The sequence below is a fragment of the Pan paniscus genome, chromosome 9 (genome assembly GCF_029289425.2).
Source record: "Pan paniscus chromosome 9, NHGRI_mPanPan1-v2.0_pri, whole genome shotgun sequence".
Lineage (NCBI taxonomy): Eukaryota > Metazoa > Chordata > Mammalia > Primates > Hominidae > Pan > Pan paniscus.
In genome coordinates this window covers 135430943-135442399 of record NC_073258.2, presented here as the reverse complement: position 1 = coordinate 135442399, position 11457 = coordinate 135430943, and the positions used below count along the sequence as shown (strand labels likewise).

Genomic DNA, 11457 nt, shown 5'->3' with positions numbered 1-11457 from the left:
GGGAGATGGGAGGTGAGACACAGGGCCAAGGTGGGGGCATATGCTGGAGAAGGGGCATAATGTGCTTACAGTTGGAAACCGAGAGGAACAATAATCCCATCTCAGATAACTTGCATTTAGGTTTTCTGCAGAGCATCCATCTGGAGATGAGCAGCAGGCTACTGGAGTTTACAAAAAGCTTTGAGGCTATAGATTATGATTCAGGAGATAGTGGGGCATTGGTGGTGACTGCACCTGAGGTTTTGGAGGAGAACACTCACGGAGAATGCAGAATGGAACAAAAGAGACCTGGGGGGATGCATCGGGAAAAAGCACTGGAAATTACGGAGAAAGCAACATCACACAGGACGGGGAAGAGAGACAACATTTCATAAATTGGATACAGTCACAGGCTTCAAACTCCATAGTAAAGCTGAGTATATTCAAGTGGATTTGGCAAATAAAAACAAATATATACTTTGAAAAAGGCAATGCCAATTGCGTAGTGTGGAGAAAAACAGTTTGCAACAAAGACAATCAGCAAAACTAGTCTTTGGAGGAGAGCACATTTTGGAGACGGCCATGGGACCGCAGGCAAATGATCTGGCTGAGAGTGCATGGGCTGGGAAAGCCTGGGCCATCCCTGCAGAGAAATGCCACGAGGGATCCACGTTCTCATTGAGGAGGGGGTGACAGGCAGACAGAGAGGGGACCAGAGGAGAAAGGAAGGGGGTAGATTATTGCTTATTTTGTTTGTATTTATTTTACTTAGTGACAGAGTAACTTTCTGGAGCAGACAGTTGAAATGTTGAGAGAGACTGCAGCAGAGGAGTAAGGGGACGACCTCAGGAAATCCGCAGATGGAAGCCTCTGAGGCAGGCAGGACCAGGACGTCTCCTACGAGGGCACAACTGATGTCAGCAGCAAGGAGCCCTGAGGCCAGTGCCTCCCCGTTCAAACCTGGAAGACATCAGGTCAAAAAATGAGCTGGGAATACTTTCCTTAGAAATCAACTTTTCCCCAGTTGATTTGATTTTAGGGCAATCAAATCACCATGAATGTTCCACAATTCACTGCACTCTTTAACTTTTATAAAACACAATATTATGAAATTTAGTAGCAGAGGTTCTAGGATCAAATTGCTCATGGTCAAATCCTGATTCTCAGAAGTTTCTATAGAAGGCAATGGGATCTGTTCTAAGTTTGGAGCAAGGGATAGAGAAGAGCTAATTAATGTTTCAGAAAGTTCACCCCTGCAGCCATGGCTAGAGCCAATATATGTTATTTTCCGTAAACTTCCTTGTTTATAAAATAAATAATGTGCCTATCTCAAAGAGTTTTTGGAGTATCAAATGAGATAATGACCAAAAAGCACTTAGAATAATGCCAGATCTAGCCTAAGCATTTTGTAACTGTTGCTGCTCACAATTATTAGTACTTATTAATTAATAATTATTCCCCACTGGGCCTCCATAAGCTTTATTAAGCATTCACCTGTGAACAGGAAGGGATGGAAGCTGTTGAGGACATAAAGCAAGCCAGAATGTCCCCTGGCACGATGGGAGCTGCCAGCTGGCTTCCCTGCCCATGATTCTGACTCCAGCTGCCCTCTCCATTCTGCTGATCTGACTCCCACACAGTCAAAGCAAACCAATAGGAGAGTGACAATGCTAACAATTTCTCTAGGTAGTAAGGAAATCTTTTTGTTCCTTGATGTCTCTTGTACTCAGAGTAAACAAAATCATTCTCCTAAATATGGACTTTCAATCACTCTCAGAAATATTATTTTACTTTATTCTTAAAACAAACTTGTCAAGGAGGTAAAACAAATACACTACCCTGTTGATAAGTTTCAGAAGAGCTGGAGGACATGGTAAGAATCCCACCTTATTCATCCTTGGTGGCTGCCCCAAGGAATATCCATGGTCCCAAAGCAAAGCAAAGTGTCTTCCGGGTGCAGGATAATCACCATGAGATCATCAGAAATTCTCCACAGAGCAACTTATTTTGGTAACTAAAAAAGGTATTTCCTTAATACTGTCAAGGAAGTTGAGCTTGGAAAGGGAGGGTAGAGGAGAAAAGAAGGTAGAGAAAGTAGACAGGGGAAACTACTACATCCTCTCCCACTTCCTCTCTCTCCTCCTTCTCTCTAGCATTCAGAGCCCAGGCAGAGCCCTGGCCTGCACAGCCCCCAAGCTTCCTGAGGGTAAAAACGAAAGGGGCTCAGGCCAAACGCGCCACTGCAGGGTCAGCCCCGCTCCAGGTGGAGGGAGCAGCGAGGTTCTGCAGCCATTGAATCCTTCTGATGAGGTGCTCAGACAGGTGGACACTTTAATGAGCCTGCTGGAATTTGTGGCTGACGCCAGGGCAGAGGGAGAGAGAATGACTAGAGGCCCCTGCCTCTCTAACTGTGCACATGGCCAGAGGGGCAGCTGGTTCAACTAGACCATAAACCTGTCATGGGAATAAGTGGCTCCTTGGGGACGGGATGTGAGAGGCACGTTATGGGGGAAGAAAGGTTGCAGAGCTGCAGAGAGGGAATGTCTAGCCTTGCCAGGCCCCACAGAAGGCTCACATTGGCTCAGCAAGACATTGACCTCCACTGCCTCCAACACTTGACCTGTACTGCTAAGAGCAGAGTTCGTTGATGTATTCTCAGTCTCAAGATGGCTCTCCAGGAAAAAAATCCCCTTGCCTCCCTGGAGAATCGACTCTAGCTCTTAAGTGGCAGAACTCCCTGCCAAACGATACATCCAGAAATAGAGATTGCATTCAGAGCAGATGAAATATTACCCCAACTCTTGGTGTTAACACCTTTATGCACATCCAGATTTGTGACTTGAAGTTTATGTGCCATGGAAGGAGTATATTGCCAAAACTTGCTTTTATTAACCCCACTCTGCACATGGGGTGAATCCAGCTTCCGTCCTAATTCAAGGGAATGTGACAGGTATGCACAGCATAGCATGTAGAACTTAATGTTGAAGGTGGGTAGTGTGAGGTAGTGGCATGAGCACTGGGCAGGAGTCCAGTTGGGCCTCCTGTGCTGGGTCCCACACTCACGTGCAACTTCAGACAGCTATGCAGCCTCCAATAGAAAATGTTGGTGTTTTCACCCAAGGGCACAAAACTGCTGTGAGCAGGAACAACATAGCTGCACACAACCGTGTGAATAAATTTCACAAACATGACGTTGAAGGAAAGAAACCAGATATAAACACATACTGTGACACTCAATTTAGCTAATGTACAAAGCTGGCAAAACCAATATATGTTAGACACATTGTATTTGTTACCAGGGAGGAGTCCGACAGCAGAAGCGCTCCGGGAGCTCCCAGGGTGCTGCCGCTTTTGGTTTCTCCATCTGAGTGCTGATGCTATGGCTGTGGTTGGTTTATGAAAGTTTACCAAACTGTGTGTCTAATGTGTGCACTTTTCTATAATTATAACATACTTCAATAAAAACTCAAAAAGGGAAGGATGAATTGATAACTTCTGGGGTTTCATTCAGTTTCAGCAGCCTGTCATTCTAGTCTGTCAATCATCCCAGCTTCCAGTTTCTCTTCTTTTCCTTGTTGCCTCCCTTTGGCTTCTCTCATCAGTATAAAGAGAGGTGGAATGGTCAGACTGGGTGGGGGCGCCACTTTCACTTGCTCCCTGCAAGCACCTTTCACTCCAGGCCCCTTAGGAACGTCTGATGTGACCGGCAGGGCTCCCTTCAGGCAGTGCCAGACTCAGGGAATGGTATGCAGCCAGCCTGGCACGCCTCCTCCGCCCTTGTCACTCACTTACAACAGACAAACGCCTGGCTTCTTCGCCTTAGGTGGAGCGCTAGGTTTCCTGACCACCATCAGAAAGAAAGGGAAGTGTGAACATCTGTTGACACCTACCAAAGGGTAGAATAGCAGTAACGGGCAGCGGATTTAAGATAGAAAGCAAAAGGATAAGGCGGCCTCGGGTGGAGGGGCAGAGTGGGGTGGCGGGGTCCTGACGTGGGCAAGAACCGGCCTAGTGGGTCGCGAGGAGCCGGCCAGGGCGGGGCTGCGGAAGGGCGGGCAGCCTAGGCCCAGCGTGTCTGAAGGATGACCCCTCCCAGAGGTGTCTGTGGAGGAGGAGGAGAGGCCACTCGGGGCGCAGACAGAGCACGTGACGATGCCCAATTCTCCCCGACTCAGAAGAGCCCGCTGTCAGGGCGGAAACAGAGGAGGCTGCGCACGCAACCCCCGATGGGCCAGTAGGCAGGGCGCTGCTGTCCGCGACAGCGTAAGAGCGTGCGTGCGTGCGTGCGTGCGTGCGTGCGTGCGTGCGTGCGTGGTATCTCACTAAAGGCAGCCGTAGTCGTACCCATCCTCTGCTTTCCCTGTACAGCCTCTTTTGTACTTCATGTTTATTGAGCTTAATACTCGTTTGGTGATAACTTCAGGAAACCCTCTCAAACAATAAATTGTAAATGTGTCCGGGTTGCCATCTCATTTTAGAAATATACTTTTCCCATTTGGGATTAATTGCCTAAACGTCCTTACAAGGTAAAAAGGGAACTGTCTCTTGAACATTCGTTATTAAATTATGTATCACCAATTCATTTGCTGCACTGATTTGAGCTTTGTGACATTTCTTATTGATTGTTTGAAAGCAAACTTCCAATTATCAAAGGATCAGATACTGTCTGCTTAAAATCCCTCTTAGAGTAGCAGAGAGCTGCTGTGATAGTTTAAAGATCCTGGGTCTTTTGTGACCGAAACGTGACTTGAGCCCTGATACGGGCATCAACCAAAGGAAGCGTTTTCTTAAGGAGAAGGTTTTGAGAAACCCAGAATCTGATTATCGAAGCCATCACAGTGTGGCTGCCCTGGCAGAAGAGCATCTCGCTTGCTTGCATTTTGAAGCCCAGTGCACTGAATGTGGTCTATTGTGTTTAGGCTGGAGATAAAGAACCTCATTTGGCAGACATCCCGGCTCAGATCCTACCTTTTACAAAGGCAGTATACTGCAGGTTCCCAGAGGTGAAGAAAGAAGAGCTGAAATGGCAGCTTATGGTTTATCCTTCTTATCTCAAATGTCTGGGGAATAGGAATAATAATATTTACAATTTGTTGAAAATTTTATGTGCAGGCATTGTGTAAGGACTTTACATATTATACATATGAATGTCTTTATAGATGTATAAACATATACTTATAAATATATATCATAAGTAACGACTGATACAGATAATGGTATCTACATCTATCTATTTAAATAGATGCATCAATCTCCATTTTTAACCCTGCCACCAACTCTCTGACATAGATATTATAATGGTCCCCATTTAGAGATCAGGAAAATGAAGCAAAAAAAAAAATGTCAATTTGTTCAAAGCACATAGCTAGTAAAAGTTGGCAGAGCCAGAATTGAACTAAGGTGATCTGAGCCTAGAAATGATGCAACTTAGGATTGAACTTAGGCCTCTGGTTGCAAATGCAGCATTCGAATGCAAAAGTGAGTGTGCAAGAAGTGTTGAGATGCGGAGGCATGGTGACCCCACCAGGGATGTTTCTTAGCTTGTCTGCCTGGTGACAGTCCCACTTAGGTCTGTGGCTCTGATTTCCTGGTGCAGAAGGAGAGGCAGGGTCTTATCTTTGTTTCTTAGTGATGAGCCGATGGCAGGGACACCTGACTTACTAAATCACAGTAATCTTGCCCCAACAACAACCCAGGTGAAAGCACTGATTGCACTTTGGTTGATCTCTATAATAGTTAATTGTTAACTATTAACAATTAACAGGACCAAGCCTGATAAACATTTTTTTTTTTGTAGCCTGTTTGAAGGCAGTAAATAAGGAACTATGCCCAGCGGAATGCCAGTCTGCACATCCAGCCCTGCATTGCTAACTGCAGTCATACATGGCTTAGCATCAGAGATACATTTTGAGAAATGTGTCTTTAGGCGATTCCATAGTGGTGCAAACATCATAGAGTGCACTTTCGAAAATGGTACAGCCAGCTACACACTAAGACTATGTGGTGTAGCATTGCTCCTTGGCTATGAACCTGTAAAGCATGTTGCTGTACTGAACACTATGGGCAATTCTAACACAATGATATTTGTGTAGCTAAGAATGTTTAAAGATAGAAAATACACAGTTTAAAAGAAGGATAAAAGATTAAAAACAGTACACTTGTTTAGAGCACTTATCATAAAATTAGGTCTATAGGACTGGAAATTGGGTGAGTCAGTGAGTGAGTGGTGAGTGAATGTGAAGGCCTACAACATTGCTGTGCACAACGGTAGACTCTACAAACACTGTAGACTTAAGCTGCACCAAATTTCTTTATTTAATAACGAATTAATCTCAGCTTACTGTAACTTTTTTACTTCATAAACTTTTAAATTTTCTAAACTTTTGATTGTTTTGTGATAACACTGAGCTTAAAACACAAACATAATTGTACAACGATAGTTTGTAAAACTTTTGTACAACTGTACAAAAATACTTTTTCTTTACAACCTTATTCTATAAGCTCTTTTCTATTTTTTTATTTTTTACTTTTTATACATTTTTATTAAAAACTGAGCCACAAACACACACAAGCCTAGGCCTACAGGGTCAGGATCATCAATATCCACTGTCTTCTACCTCCCCCCTCATCCCACTCGAAGGTCTTTGGGGCAATAACACGCATGGGGCTGTCATCTCCTAGGATAGCAATGCCTTCTTCTGGAATTCCTCCTGAAGGACTTGCCTGAGGCTGTTTTATAGTTTACCTTTTTAAAAAAAAATGTAAGTACACTCTAAAATAATGATAAAAATAGATCATAGTAAGTACACAAACCAGTAATATAGTTGTTTATTATTATCATCAAGTATGTACTGTACATAATTGTATTGTGATATTTTTATGGGACTAGCAGTGCAGTGAGTTTGTCTACACCAGCCTGGGCACAAACATGTGAGTAGTGCATTGTTATGACATGTTAGTGCAATGTTATGACAGCTATAACATGAACTTTTCAGTGCCATTAAAATTTCATGGGACCACCGTCATATATGTGGTCGGTCATGCAGCACTTTACTATGTGTCTTCGTTGATGCTGTTCTTTTCCCTCTCGCCTCTACCTGTTCAAATTCTACCAATACTTCAAAGCACAACTCGACTCCAACTGTACCCATAAGCCCTTTTGATCATCTTTTCATCATTCCTTTATTGTAAAAAATATTTATTGAGTGCTTTTTATGTGCCAGATGTTATTCTAGGCTGCATGGCTGGGATGGAATATAGCCTCAGTGTGTAGTAGACTGTGCCATCTGGGTTTGTGGACATACACTCCATGATGTTTGCATCCAACAAACATATGAAAAAATATTCAACATCACTAATCATCAGGGAAATTTAAATTAAAACCACAATGAGATACTGTCTTACCCCAGCCAGAATGACCATTATTAGAAATTCAAAAAATAATAAATGTTGGCATGGATGTGGTGAAAGAGGAATGCTTATACACTGCTGGTGGGATTGTAAATTAGTACAACCTCTATGGAAAACAGCATGGAAATTTCTCAAGGAACAAAAAGTAGATCTACCATTCAATCCAGCAATCCCACTTCTGGGTATCTACCCAAACCAAAGTCATTATATCAAAAAAGACATATGCACATGAATATTTATCACAGCACAATTCAGAATTGCAAAGATATGGAACCAACCTAAATGCCCATCAACCAATGAGTGGATAAAGAAAATGTGATGTGTGTGTGTGTATGTGACTATATATATATATATATATATATATATATAAAATTTAATAACTAATGTTCAAGAGATAGTTCCTATATATATAGAGAGAGAGAGACACATACACACATCACAGATATATATGAATATATATATGTGAATATCACTCAGGCATAAAAAAAGAATGAAATAATGTCAACTTGGGTGGAACTGGAGGCCATGGTGGTATGTGAAGTAACTCAGGAATAGAAAAACAAATACCAATGGTCTCCTTTATAAGTGCGAGCTAAGCTATGGGTACACAAAGGCATACAGGCTGGGGTATAATGGACATTGGAGACTCAGAAGGGGAAGGTTGAGAGGGGGATGAGGGATGAAAAACTATTTATTGGGTATAAGGTCCACTACTTGGGTGACAGAAACACTAAAATCCCAGGCTTTATCATCATACAATTCATCCATGTAACCAAAAACCACTTGTACCCTTAAAGATACTGAAATAAAAATAATAATAATAAAAATTTGATCTTTGTTTCACATGGAAGTTAGAAATTGTTGGATACAATATTATTAATAGTTAATTTAGTTATAGTCAAAGCATATTTTATAATATTTTAATTTGAAATGTATTAATACTTATTTCATGGCCCAATATAGGGGTGATGTATATGATTTTCCAATGTGCCCTTTAAAATCACATTTACTCCTTAATTGTGGAGTGGAGTGTTTTGAAAAGATCAGTTATGTCACATTGGTTGATAATGTTGTCCAGGTGGACTATTTTTAATTTTGTCTGATTTTTCTGTCAATTATTAAAAGGGGGTTGCTAAAATCTCCAGCTATGGTCATGGATTTATTTAGTTTTCTTTTAGATCTGTTCATTTTTCATTTATTTATTTTGAAGTTTTTGAGAAAGGCTGAGGTAAAACCACAGCAATGGTTCTAAGGAAGTTGGTAGAAAGGCAGGCTGGAGAGAACAGAGAGAAAGGCCAGCTCCTGTACCCAAAGGAAGGGCTCTTATCTGGCACCCATCCTTCTATATCTCCTGGCCCATGTCACATTTTGTGTGTGCATGTGCTCATGTAAATTGAGTATTGGTGCACCCTTCTTGCCATATTTGCTTTCAGCTATTATTTTCTGCAAACTTTGTCTGATCTAGACCTTTTCAAGATGCCTATGTTGGGGCTCAGAAACCAATACCCCAAGATACGGTGCTTTGACCTGCTAAACTAAAGAAGCAGGCTCAAGATCCCTCTCACCTTCTCCCTACTTTTGTCTCTCAGTCCTCTGTCTCTTCCAAAGTACAGGATAAACCTGTTCCCCAAAATGTCCTTAGACACCCAGAAACTGGACCCCCAAAGAAGAACACAATCCCTTCTATCCCTTTTCTGAAATTTCATTAACCAGAGAAGATTAAAATTCATATCACAGAGGTAGAGTCTAAAAATTGAACATCACACCTACAACCCAGGTGAAATTGGAATGGTTCAGTTGTCCCAAACCATTGTTTGTTCTCTGCTTTCATTCAGTTCCCAAGGACAATTATTTACTCACCATTGTCTGAAAATGGAGTCCATTCATTCTCACTGAAAAATATTTACTCCTACACCCCCACCTCCCCTTCTCCTATGAAGAAGGGTACATAAGCATCTGGAATGCATCAGATTATTGGGTAATTATTCCCTTGTGATTTCTCCATGCTCTGCACGTTAAAATAATTTTATATGTCTTTTTCTCTTATTAATCAGGCTTTTGTCAGTTCATTTTCAGCAAACCCTCAGAGGGTGAAGAGGAAAGCATTCCCTTTTTACCCCTACACCTACTGCAGCCCAGAATGTGTATGTAATAATTGATAAAAATTATAATTTATTATTAGCAAAAATAATGATTGATGCTGCTGACTTTTCCAGACTTCTGTGATCCAACAGAGCACCTGCTATTTCTAGAGAGAACCGTGCTAGAGAACTGTGAAAAAAAAATTTTTCAACCAGTTTGCCACGTTTCCATTATGCCTTTCTGCAAGATGGCACATGTAAATTGTTTAACAATTCTGAAAGAAAACTGGTCAATGAGGAAGTTTACTTATACATTTTTAATGATACCCAATACAAATTTCTGCTTTGTTTCTAATGAAAGACACATAATATCTGAGTGAATAATTAAGGATAACTGCATTGACTTAGTATTTTTTCTCTCATTAAAGTTCTTCCGGCTGGGCATAGTGGCCCATGCCTGTAATCCCAGGACTTTGGGAGGCTGAGGCGGGTGGATCACTTGAGGTCAGGAGTTTGAGACCAGCCTGGCCAACATGGTGAAAACTTGTCTACTAAAAATACAAAAATCAGCTGGGCATGGTGACAGGTGCCTGCAGTCCCAGCTACTTGGGAGGCTGCGGCAGGAGAATTGCTTGAACCCAGGAGGTGGTGGTTGTACTGAGCCCAGATTGTGCCACTGCACTCCAGCCTGGGCAACAGAGCGAGACTCCATCTCAAAAACAAATAAATAAATAGATAAAGTTCTTCGAGGAGTTGTTAGTACATCAGTGTCTGGATTTGTTACCCTGAACTTACTACCAGTAGGAATCTCACTATTATTTGAGAGCTTGGCTTCAGTTTTTCCTGGTATATCCTTTGATCACTGTGATCACTCAAATCATTTCAAGGATCTGGCAAAACAAATGATACATCCTTAACTGCTGCATTTTCTTTCCAGGGAAACTTGAGAAATATAAAACCTTGTTTTATAATTCAGGGATGCCTATTCTCCCTGGTCAGGTGTTGTAGGAAAGCGTGAGGGGCTTTTTCCTTCCACATCCTTCCGTAGGATACTGGTAATAGCTGTGTGTCTTCTTTCCCATTGTGAGGTTTTTTTCCTTGGATCAGCCCCGCTGGGAGGCAGCCCCCTTGATGTACTCAGAGCCTGCCAAGCAGGCTGCTCTCAACTCTTAAAGGAGAGAGAGGGCTCCTCTTCACAGAGGGATGTTTGCTGCTGACACTGGGATGGGACTTTCAGGGACAGGGTCCCATTCACCACATTTTTATTCAATCTGAAAATGTCTTACCAGAACTTGGTACCAATTTGCTCATTCATTTATTCAGTCATATGATTATGCTCCTCTGACCCCTGCTTTTCAACTGCAAGGGAAGAGAGTAAGTCACCCCCTCTAGATTTTTTTTTTCTTCACTCTGCTTGGAGCTGAGTGGGAGGTCAGGTTGACTGTGCAGTTTTCCCCATCTGTCTTTCGGAACAGTTAGAAGACCTAGATTTAGACTAGAAGGAGTAGTTCATTACTGGACCCCACTTAGGCCTTGAGCCTGAGATGCAGGGTGTAACATCATCTTTATCAAGCTCTGCATTCAATGTTACTTGGCCACTTCAGTCATTAATATTGTTACTCAGAGCTTAGAAATGATTAGCCAGCCCAAATTTATGCATTTCTGAGTTTCACTCATAACATAACCAAGACTCTCGTTCCTCCACTAGCCAGGTAAAACACGGATGCCCAGTTAAGTAACAATTTCAGATAGAAGATGACTTTTAAAATATGATTGCATCTCAAATATTTCATGGTACATATATGTACTAAAATAGTATTTATTGCTTATCTGAAATTAAGTTTAACTGAGAATGCTATATTTTTATTTGCTAGAGTTGGGAACCCTACACACTTAGCATGGTGGTGTGAAGCATAAACTGCAGTGACAGATTGCCTGGCTCAGATTCTTGCTGTGACTTACGAGGTCCATAAGGATCTTAAGTGAT

The 11457-nt window shown here is 42.0% G+C and overlaps 1 long non-coding RNA gene across 3 annotated transcripts in view; it reads right to left on the bottom strand.

The window, feature by feature from the left end:
- Positions 1–502: 502 nt before the first annotated feature.
- Positions 503–11457, bottom strand: part of LOC117975084 (uncharacterized) — a 47564-nt gene continuing 36609 nt past the window's right edge. For all 3 annotated transcript variants that reach the window (XR_004665344.3, XR_004665345.3, XR_004665346.3), the window contains exon 3: positions 503–939. This is a non-coding gene — a long non-coding RNA (uncharacterized LOC117975084). The remainder of the gene's footprint in view (positions 940–11457) is intronic.